At 47.8% G+C, this 10,772-nt stretch overlaps 1 non-coding gene across 1 annotated transcript; it reads left to right on the top strand.

Moving 5' to 3' along the window:
* Positions 1-3,987: 3,987 nt before the first annotated feature.
* Trnal-uag lies at positions 3,988-4,069 on the top strand. Its single transcript has one exon. It is a non-coding gene; the product is annotated as a tRNA-Leu (tRNA).
* The last annotated feature ends 6,703 nt before the right edge of the window (positions 4,070-10,772 follow it).

The raw sequence follows: 10,772 nt of genomic DNA on the forward strand, positions 1-10,772 counted from the left end.
CTTTCTTTCTTAGAAAAGGACAACTTTGCTAGCTCCTTGGCCGCCCGACAGTCTGAAGGAAGACCATTGCCATACACGGTATATTCCCGCATACACTCCAATCCCATATATAGTATGGGAATTTAGTCTACAGACTCTGGGCTTGTTGGAACTGGCACAGTAGTGGATTCTGATGGGGATCACTACTCTGATAAATTTGAAGAAATGTCACCACCACCACCACCGCAGCAACAGAGTTCTCCTCTCGGGCTTCCTTCTTCTGACGGTGAAATTCAAAACAGAAATCCAGCGCAAAGAAACAAGTCTGCCACAAGTCTGGGCGGAAACGGACGCTTCCATATCTGAATTTCCCCCTCTGCCTCTTAAAAATCCTTCCCCTCAGCGTCAGCACAAGCAAGAGCCAGGTCGCCTTTTAACTCATTCCTTCATTCAAGAAGCTCCCAATCCCTATTCTGTGCTACGTTCTACACTAGAAACTAGACAGGGGTTCAGACTCTATCATTAGTAATTTTACTTCACTGATAATTATTTTATTTCTCATACTTCTTAGTGTCCGTGGGAATTTTTATGGAACCAAAATTAAAAGCAAGTGTACCAAGTGTAACTTGTAAGTAAGCCATTTATTTGGAGGGCCCTTAGAAGGGGTGGACTAAGTCTCAGGATAGGGAGAAGCTGAGATTTGTACAGTCGGTGGTGTGGGGTATCAGACGGTTCCGGGCAAAAGAAAATTATAAATAAAGTTCAAGAAAGACCCGATTATTTAAGGGTACATTGTTAGAACATGGTTGGCCCCTCGAAGGGACAAGAGCTGAGGTGGTTAGGAGACAGGAAGGACGTTAGACCCTTTGAAAAGAGAAAACAAAAATTCACCAAGCATGGAATGCAAAGTAAACGGAAGAGAGGAGAAACTAGAGAGCCGGAACCCGAGTCCGGCGAGCACATGGCAGTGGTAGCTGAGGACTCAAAGGAAAGAAAAAAAAAGACAGACAGGGAAGTGAAAGTCTGCTGCTTTAAATACGGTGGACAGAGTGCAGAGGAGACTCTCAATCATACCTTGATACTTGTAATAGGAAAAGCAAAAAAGGAAAGCCACATTTTCAGGATATCTGGGAAGGAGAGAGGTGCAGAAATATCAGGGTTCGGGTGGGATAAGCAGGAGGTGCAGGAGCTCTCCACCGGACACGCCTGTGTTTAGAGTCCACCAACTAAGGTCGTGCTGAGATTAAACTATGTCTGGGAGGAGAGCGGCCAACTAAGGTCGTGCTGAGATTAAACTATGTCTGGGAGGAGAGCGGAAAGGCGGAGCTCGTTCCTGAACTGCAGCGCCTTGGGTTCAATGTCCAGGATCACAAAAATAAATAAAATAATAAAAGTTAAACGGAATAGTAGCTTTCACCTGTAAACCTGACTGTAGGGACTGGGAGCTGAGACCCCTGAGATCAGGGCAAGCAAGCCAGGGACAATCACATAGCAAGACGCTGCCTTGATCAATCAATAAGTAGAAATTTACTTTCCTGACTGGCCTGGAACTCGCGGAAATCAGCCTGCCTTTGCTTCTGCCTCTATTACCCCTGACTCTACGATCAGTGTGCTTCTCTTTAGAACATTGATCTGGGTTTGCATCTGTATGGGGCCTTTGAGTGCCCCAGCTGGAGTGTGGAGTCAAGACCAACCTTTCACCAAGTGAATTCCAGGGATTAAAAACCTCAATCTACAGTCCATCTTGCCACCCCCACCTCTAATTTTTCCTATTATTAGTGCTGTTGTGTTTGTGTCTGATACGTTTGAGGGAGTCGGAACAACTGAGTGGAACCAGTTTTCCTTACATCTTTATTTACAAGAATTCTGGGGTCCAAAACTCAGCTTGCTGGGTAAGCAAGCCAAGTATAGACTCACCAGGCCCTCACAAATGCCCGAAATTTAAAATAAAATAAAGAAGTTTGAATCCCGCAGGTCATCCACTAAGTTAGCAATTCTAAGAAGTCTATGGGGCTGGAGAAGCCAGGTGCAGTTCCCAACACACACACACACACACACACACACACACACACACACACACACACACACACGGTAGCTCACCACTGCTCTAACTCCAGCTTCAGGGAACCAGCGATCTCTTTTGGCCTCTGTGCACACTTCCTGCACATATTCTTGCAGGCTCGCATATGTATCCATAAATGAAAAGATAAATATCTTTTTTCTGTTATGTACTCTTGAAGGAAGATGGTAAAAGTGCCACTGGTAGAATCTCTGAACTGGGTGTTTCCATGTTCTTGGCGTCTTTCAAAGAACAAGACACCAGTGCACACAGCAACAGTAAATTCCTTTGCCTGAGGAGAAGGAGAGATTCAGACACAGTAACAGTTTTCTAGTCTTAAGGACCTGAGAGATTGGGAGCCAGACAGATCTCTGATAGCTAGACAGGGGAAGAGGGCACAGATAGAGAGTAAAGATAGCAAGCTTCTAGTTTCTTTGTCATCTTCTGCCCACCATGTCTCCCCTTCTGTTTAACCAATCCAGGCCAGCCAGTCAGATATGTCCAAGACCAGTCTTGATACGGAAGTTCAGGGTCTATCAGCAGTACCCCCCCCCATACCCCTTTTTTAGGCAGATCAGTATAAAACAAGAGGAAGGGTCCCATCCCATGCCACCAAAACAACTCAAAATTTCTAGCCTTCCAAGGGAAAACAGACCAGTTTCTGGATCCCCTTCCCATTTTGTGGGAAATGTCTCCTGTATATGTGCCCCACTGTTCCCCCCCCCCAAATCTGTCTGTGTGCATAACGCCCTCATTCTCGTCTTCACGTTTAATACAGTCTGTTACCTGTTGCTGTCTGCTGCGTCTGAGATTTTCCTACCTTTTAATTCTTTAATAGGTGGAGGAAAAGAACCGGATCCTGACCCCTAGACAATCTCAACTTTAAGTGCACTGTTTGCTACAGAGAGGTAAGCAAGGATCAGGGACATACACAGCCTCCAGACTTACTGCCTCTTTGTGGAGATTTGCCTCCAAGTATAGAGTTTAGTCAAATGGAAGATGTAATTTGAATATCACCAGGGAGCCACAATTTCCTTTTAAAGAGACAGAATTCGTTCAAACATTCCCCAGTCCCAAACCCGGCGTTTTGCTGTGATAGTCACCTGTTTTTGTAGAAAACAGCAGTGGGTTCAACTCTCAGGTACTGCCACACACAAACAAATGGGTCAGATCAAAGAGATGTTCTGTGATTGGCACCAGCTCCGATTAGGAGGCGGGGGACTTCTTCCCCGTTCAGGGAGTATGGAGGCCCATGTTTGGTACATCCTATGCCAGAAGCAACTGAGGTGTGACCACTCTTGCCAAAGTCGGAGGACTCATTTGGTCCTGTGAGCTTGGAGAGAAAGGGGAGTGGTGGAGGGGGTGTGTGGCGAGAGGACACCGAAGTCTCAGAACCCTGGAAGCCTGGAGCCCAGTCCTGGTTCACACGGTCTGGGCTGGGTCATCTCCTCCTGCAGCCAGCAGCCAGCACAGCTTCCACGCAGTGCACATCTGCAGCCGCCCTTCAGGCTGCTTCCTCTGGGAGGGACGCACAGAGGAGACGCAGTCTGCAGGCAGGGGCTCTGGCTGCTTCTGCGCGCGGGTTTCCTGAGCACCCGGGAACTGCGCTGGCCTCCCTCTTTCTTGATGAATTCGTATCCGGCCTTCCAAACCGAAAAGCCCAAATTCCCAGACCAGAAAAACCCTTGGAGTCGCCCAGGCAATGAGGGGTCGCGGGGTCTGCGTGCGTCGGGAAGCCACTTCGGCCCTGCTCCGGTGCGGGGAGCAGGGTTGCGGGGCTGCACACCGGAGGATAGCTTGTTCAGTCGCCTCACTCCAGAGCCGAGCCAGCAAGCAGGGTGGGCGAGCAACGCAACGGGAAAGATCCTGCAACTCCGGTTTCAGAAGGAGGGCTAAAGAGTGTGGACTGATGTAAATAGTTAGTGTCCGCGAGAGGGAGCGGGCAGGTTGGTAGTGTGGCCGAGCGGTCTAAGGCGCTGGATTTAGGCTCCAGTCTCTTCGGAGGCGTGGGTTCGAATCCCACCGCTGCCAGTGTTTTCTTTGCAGCTAGACCGGGTGTGTGAACGGCTTAAAGACTAATAAAAACAGTCTTTCTCATCTGCACCTCCCATCCTGTGTCCCTCTTTCCCACACAACCCCCTGGGAAATGATGTCAGCAAAGACCTGAACCAAAAGTCCTAGGTAAGGGGCTTGCTTTGTTTTGCTTTCTTTTCAGACTGTTCCGGAGCTTGCTATGTAATTTAACATGGCCTTTGAGCGCCGAGACAAGAGGCCTGGTTTACCATGCATTGCCAGAATTTGAGGTCTCTTATGGTGCCCTTCTAATGAAATGTGGCAAAACTCCAAATATTGTCGAATGGGACCCTGAAGAGCCATTTTGATCTTTTTAGATCCAGAGGTGGCATGGTAGTCACTGAAGAGTTTAGCCAGACTGACCCAGACTGTCATGTGCTGGTTTGAAGAAGAAACGCCCACCAGAGGCTCCAGGATTCGAACACGAGGCTGCCAGTTGGTGGCACTGTTTGGGGAGGGGGTACAGCCTCGCTGGGGAAGCGTGCCCCTGGGAGCAGGCAAGCACTCTCTGGACGCGATCGGCCACTTTCCTGTTCCTGCCGCCATGCAACGTGTTCCCTTCTTAAGGGACTCCCATCCCTCTGGAGCCGTAAGCCCGCATAAGTTCTACTTTTGCCTTGGAGATGGTGTTTTCCCACAGCAAGAGAAAGGAAAGTAACACAGGATGAAGACCCGCATTTCCTTCTCTCTCTCAGCAGATCCATGTGTGCGTCTCTCTCCAGCTCCTCCCCAAAATACTCTGAGTTTCTCTTAATTATTCTCCTCTTCATCTTTGGGTGCCTCTGTTTTGACCTCCACGTCTCAGTCATCAGCTGACTTCCCTCCAGCCCCCACACTCACCCTCAGGGGGAGTTTGAATGAAAATGGCCCTCATAAGCTCACAGGGAGCTGTACTATTAGGAGGTGGGGCTTTGTTGGAGTGGGTGTGGCCTTGTTGAAGGGAGTGTGTCACTGTAGGGATGGGCTGTGAGGTACCGAGGCTTGGGATACGATGTCACAGTTCACTTCCTGCTGACCAACATGTAGCCAGCACCATGTCTGCCTGCAACAGAAACCCTGACTGAGACACCCTCCTTCCTGTCTCCTTTCCATCAAACTATCTCTCTGTTCTCTCCTACGGTACACCTCTCCTCTCTGTCCCTTCCTCCACCCCACCCTTTCTCCTTTCCTCCATTTCTACTCTCTTCATCCCCATCTTTCTTCCAACCATTATTCTTTCCTTGTCTGTGTCTGACGCCTTCACTTTTCCTTCCTCTCTCCTGCAGTATGAATTCCAATTGTTCTTAATAACAAAAACGCAGAGTCACCTATCAGGGGTTGAAAGCTGAAGGATCAGAGAAGCAGAGAGGCCAGCCACTAGGGTTCTTACCTCTACCAGTGTTCAAACCAAAAGGGTGATCCTGTCCTCAGAATGCACTGAGCTCATGTCTCCTCCTGTCTTATATTCCTCTCTCTGCCCAGCCAAATCACTCCTGTCTCCATCTCCCTAGTGCTGGGAATAAAGGCAAGGGATCACCTTTGTGTGAGCTCTGTTTTTCTTTTAGACTGGATCAATTTTGTACAGCCTAGGATGGCCTTGAACTCACAGAGACCTGTCTGCCTCTGTTTCCTAAATCCTGGGATTAAAGGTGTGTGCCACCACTGCCTGCCCCAGGGGCTCAGCTCTGCACTCGGATCTTCAGGCTTTCTTTGTTAAAACACAAACGAACATCACCACAGTCTCCTGCTTCTTGTCTACCTCGTCTCCCTTTCAGTCTTGGAAAAGGGATAGATGTTAGTGAAAGACCCTCAGAGAGGACCTTTTTCTCTGATGAAGACCCCAGAACCAGGACACTCCGAGACCAGGCCATAGGATGCAATTAGCAAGATGTTTATTGAGTAAACACAGGTACTTGTGGGCAGCAAAGTCTTTCGGAGGACTTGCGCACCTGCTAACTGGAGGGCGGGCTTTTTATAGGGAAGAGCAAACAGCAAGTTTACAGAAGCAAAACAAAAGCGTGGTTATCGGTCGATCGGAATGAGGCAGGGGCATGAATGGTTTCCTCTCTCAGCATGGATGTTTGGCAATAGTCATTCTGTTCCTATCTTTATAGATATCCTGTATTGCAGTCAACCTGCTTTGTTGATGTGCTATCTTATTGACATTCTGCCTTGCAGTCTCCCTATCTCAAGACATCCTGCTCTCTCAAGCACATGGGATGTTCTTACGAGAGCAGGTTGGCTGCTGATCCGGAGAATTTTTTTTAAAGCAAACAGGACATTCCCCAGGGAGCATGCTAGCTGCGGGTTTTGAGGAGGGGGTCTGTAGGGTCTTTCAGGGGGTCTGTAGGGTCTTTCAGTTAGTGGTTGTCAAGGGGATGGCTGAGCTTATCCTGTGGAATGGACAAAAATGTTGAATATCTAGGGAACTCAGAAGATAGAGCCGTGGAGAAAGCAAAATTAATGGCTTTATTGTAAACAACTTCCTTCGGGATGGGTGGGGCCCTAAGCTGGAAGTCCACTAAATGGATTCTGAGTTGAGTGTTTTATGTGGCCCCTAGGTCCTCCCTTTTTTTCTCTTGGTTCTGTTTAGATACTTCCTTCCTTCCCCCCTTGTTTTTCCACCTGCCCTTTCCTGGATGGAGACAGAAGAGGAGGAGGTTGGGGAGTGTGGAGGGGAAATGGGGGAGAGGGCCAGGATGTAAAATAAATAGATACGTTTTTAAAAACGTAGTTAAAGAAAGAAAGCAGGCTGCGCAAGCCATGGGAAGCAAGTCAGTAAGCAGCTCCCCTCCATGGCCTCTGCATCCGCTCCTGCCTCCAGGATCCTGCCCCATGTGAGTTCCTGTCCTGACTCCCTTCAGTGAGGGACAGTAAATCTGAAGTGTATGCCAAATAAACCCTTTCCTCCCTGACTTGCATTTTGTTCATGGTGTTTCACTGCACCAATATAACTTTGAGACAGGTGAGGAGATGCCGTTCTGCTTGGGGCCAGGCCCAGGCCTCTCCTAAGGCACCTAAAATAGGAGCCTGGATTCCAGACAGTCTGGGAGCCTCAGCCCCAGCCTCCTTGACCTCTGAAGGTGGTGTCCCTCACGCTGCGGCCCCCTTCTGTTTGTTCGGTTCGCTGGTTTGGGTTTTTTGAAATAGAATCTCTCTATGTAGCTCTGAAAGTCATTGCCTAGAACAGGCAGGTCCAACCTCACAGAAATCCACTTGCCGCTGCCTCCTGAGTGCTGGGATTAAAGGTGGGTGCCAGCCACACCTGGTCTGGTTGACCTTCCAGTGACCTTCCAGTGACCTTCCAGTGACCTTCCAGTGACACCGCTTTCCGTCAGTAGTAGGATTCTTGGCTTGATGTAGAAACCACTGAGAGCTGCTGCCTGAGAAGAAATGAAGGCTCCTAGGTATTCCACCCCAAAAGAAAATGACCCCTCTTTTTCCACGAACATCAGAGAACTGAGCTCCTCCGGAAGAGGCTCCCTTTAGAGTTCCATTTGGGTCCCTGGCATTCCTGTTAGGTAGCCACTCCATCTTCTCAGAGGCCACCCTCGTCCTGATCCTGGCATGGCCCTTGTCCTCCTGCAAACTCTCTGATTGGGCCTCTGCATCTTTCAACTGGAGTTCACTTCCACCTGGGCGCAAAAGCCAGCAAGAGCGCCCGCCAGCGGCGACCTGTGAGAAGGCTGAATCTGGGTGCATTGCTGTCCCATCTAGCGTGGCTCCCTGCTTTTCACTCAACAGCTCCTAGTTTCCTGGGCCCCCTGACCGCTTCCCAATTCCCTACTTTAACTCTGTTAAAGCAAAGCTAGGAGACCCGCTGACTGGGAGCCGGTCATCCTTGCTCTTCCGTCGAGTGTAGTAAAACCACCGGTACCAACCAGTCCTACCACCTCTGCCTCTCACCTACCCCTGCCATCTTAGCACCAAGAATTAGCCTCCTCACTACCAGGAGAAAGAGGTTGCAGCTGGACAGGAACCTTGCTGAGAGCACCCAGCACGGGCAGCAAGCCTGCCCAGAGAATTTGTTGCCACCTACCCCAAGGATCTGAGGCATAGGAGGCTGGGAAGGCTCTTATTTCTTGCCAGGAATCAAGTTTCCAAGGGTCCTTAAGGCTTTTTAAATTTTCCTTATGAGCCAGTGAGTTTCACTAGGAATGCTCACAGCAGTGTGGGCGAAGGGTCCTTCCCTCCCTGCATCAGTGCTGAGTGAGGCAACCCAGCGTGGGGAATAGGTTCCCCAAAACCAGCTCAAGTGCCAGAAACAGGTCCTGATCCACTGCGAAGAGCCCCACAAACAGACCAAGCTACAGAGCTGTCAAACACATGCAGAGGGCCCAGGTTTGTCCCATGCAGGCTTTCTAGCTGTCGGTCCAGTGTCCACCAGCTCCTGCTAGCTCAGGTCAGCTGTCTCTGCGGGTTCCCCTGTCATGACCTTGCCCCCCCATCTCAGTCACACAATTCTTCCTCCCAGAGCTCGGCAGTGCATGGCTATGGATCTCTGCATCTGCTTCCAGATGAAGCAGATGAAGGCTCTCTGGCGACAATTACAGTAGTCACCAATCTGATTACAGGAGAAGGCCAGTTCAGGCACCCTCTCCACTATTGGTAGGAGTCTTGGTTGGAGTCATCCTTGTGGATTCCTGGGTGTTTCCCTGGCACAAGGTTTTTCCCTAACCCCCAAATGGCTCCCCTATCAAGACATCTCTTTTATTACTACCCCCCCCCGTCTCCCCCTCAGACTACCCACCTGATCTCTCTTGTTTCCATCCCCCTGTCCCCCATCCCTCTCCCCACCCCCACCCCCAGTTTACCCATAAGCTCTCTTGTGTTTCCCTTCCCAGGGAAATCCATGACTCCCTCTTTGGGCTCTCCTTGTTACCTAACCTCTCTGGGCTGTGGATTTTAGTCTAGTTGTCTTTTACTTTACAACTAATATCCTCTTTTTTAAAATTGATTTTTATTAAGCTCTACATTTTTCTCTGCTTCCCTCCTTGCCTCTTCCCTCCCCTTCAACCTCTCACATGCTCCCCATGCTCCCAATTTACTCAGGAGATCTTGTCTTTTTCTACTTCCCATGCAGATTAGATCCATGTATGTCTCTCTTAGGGTCCTCTTTGTTGTCTAGGTTCTCTGGGATTGTGATTTGTGGGCTGGTTTTCTTTGATTTGTATTTAAAAACCACCTATGAGTGAGTACTATGATAATTGTCTTTCTGGGTCTGGATTACCTCACTCAAAATGATGTTTTCTAGATCGATCCATTTGCCTGCAAATTTCAAGATGTTGCTACTTTTTTCTGCTGTGTAGTACTCCATTGTGTAAATGTACCACATTTTTCTTATCTATTCTTCTGTCAAAGGGCATTTAGATTGTTTCCAGGTTCTGGCTATGACAAACAAAGCTGCTATGAACATAGTTGAGCACTTGTCCTTGTGGCACAGTTGAGCATCCTTTAGATATATACCCAAAAGTGGTATTGCTGGGTCTTGCAGAAGGTTGTTTCCTAATTTTCTCAAAAATCGCCATACTGATATCCAAAGGGGCTGTACCAGCTTGCACTCCCACCAGCAATGCAGGAGTGTTCCCTTTACCCCACAACCTCTCCAGCATAAGTTGTCATCATCGTTTTTGATCTTGGCCATTCTTACATGTGTAAGATGGAATCTCAGAGTTGTTTTGATTTACATTTCTCTGATGACTAAGGATGTTGAACATTTCCTTAAGTGTCTTTCAGCCATTTTAGATTTTTCTGTTGAAAGTTCTCTGTTTAGGTCTGTATTCCATTTTTTATTATTGGATTATTTGTGCTTTTGATGACCAATTTCTTGAGTTCTTTGTATATTTTGAAGATCAGACCTCTGTCTGATGTGGAGTTAGTGAAGATCTTTTCCCATTCTGTAAGATGTCGTTTTGTCTTGTTGATGGTGTCCTTTGCTTTACAGAAGCTTTTCAGTTTCAGGAGGTCCCATTTATTAATTGTTTCTCTCAGTGTCTGTGCTGCTGGGGTTATATTTAGGAAGAGGTTTCTGTGCCAATGCGTTCAAGTGTACTTCCCACTTTCTCTTCTATAAGGTTCAGTGTGGCTGGCTTTATGTTGAGGTCTTTGATCCATTTGGACTTGAGTTTTGTGCGTGGTGATAGATATGGGTCTATTTTCATTCTTCTGCATATCGATATCCAGTTATACCAACACCATTTGTCAAGTATGCTTTCTTTTTTCCATTTGATATTTTTTACTTCTTTGTCAAAAATCAGGTGTTCGAAGATGTGTGGATTTATATCTGAGTCATCTATTGGGTTCCATTGGTCCTCCTTTCTGTTTTTATGCCAATACCAGGCTGTTTTCAGTACTGTAGCTCTGTAGTAGAGTTTGAAGTCAGGGTTTGTGATGCCTCCAGAAATTCTTTTATTGTACAGGATTGTTTTGGCTATCCTGAGTTTTTTGCTTTTCCATATGAAGTTGAGTACCATTCTTTCAAGGTCTGTGAAGAATTTTGCGGGGATTTTGCTGGGCACAACTAATATCCTCTTATGAGTGAGTACACCCCATGTTTGTCTTGCTTGGTCTGGGTTGCCTCATGAGGAAGATTTTTTCATTTATTTATTTATTTATTTATTTATTTATTTATTTATTTATTTATTATGTATACAACATTCTGCCTCGATATATGCCCACATGC

The sequence above is a fragment of the Microtus ochrogaster genome, unplaced genomic scaffold (assembly GCF_000317375.1).
Source record: "Microtus ochrogaster isolate Prairie Vole_2 unplaced genomic scaffold, MicOch1.0 UNK91, whole genome shotgun sequence".
Lineage (NCBI taxonomy): Eukaryota > Metazoa > Chordata > Mammalia > Rodentia > Cricetidae > Microtus > Microtus ochrogaster.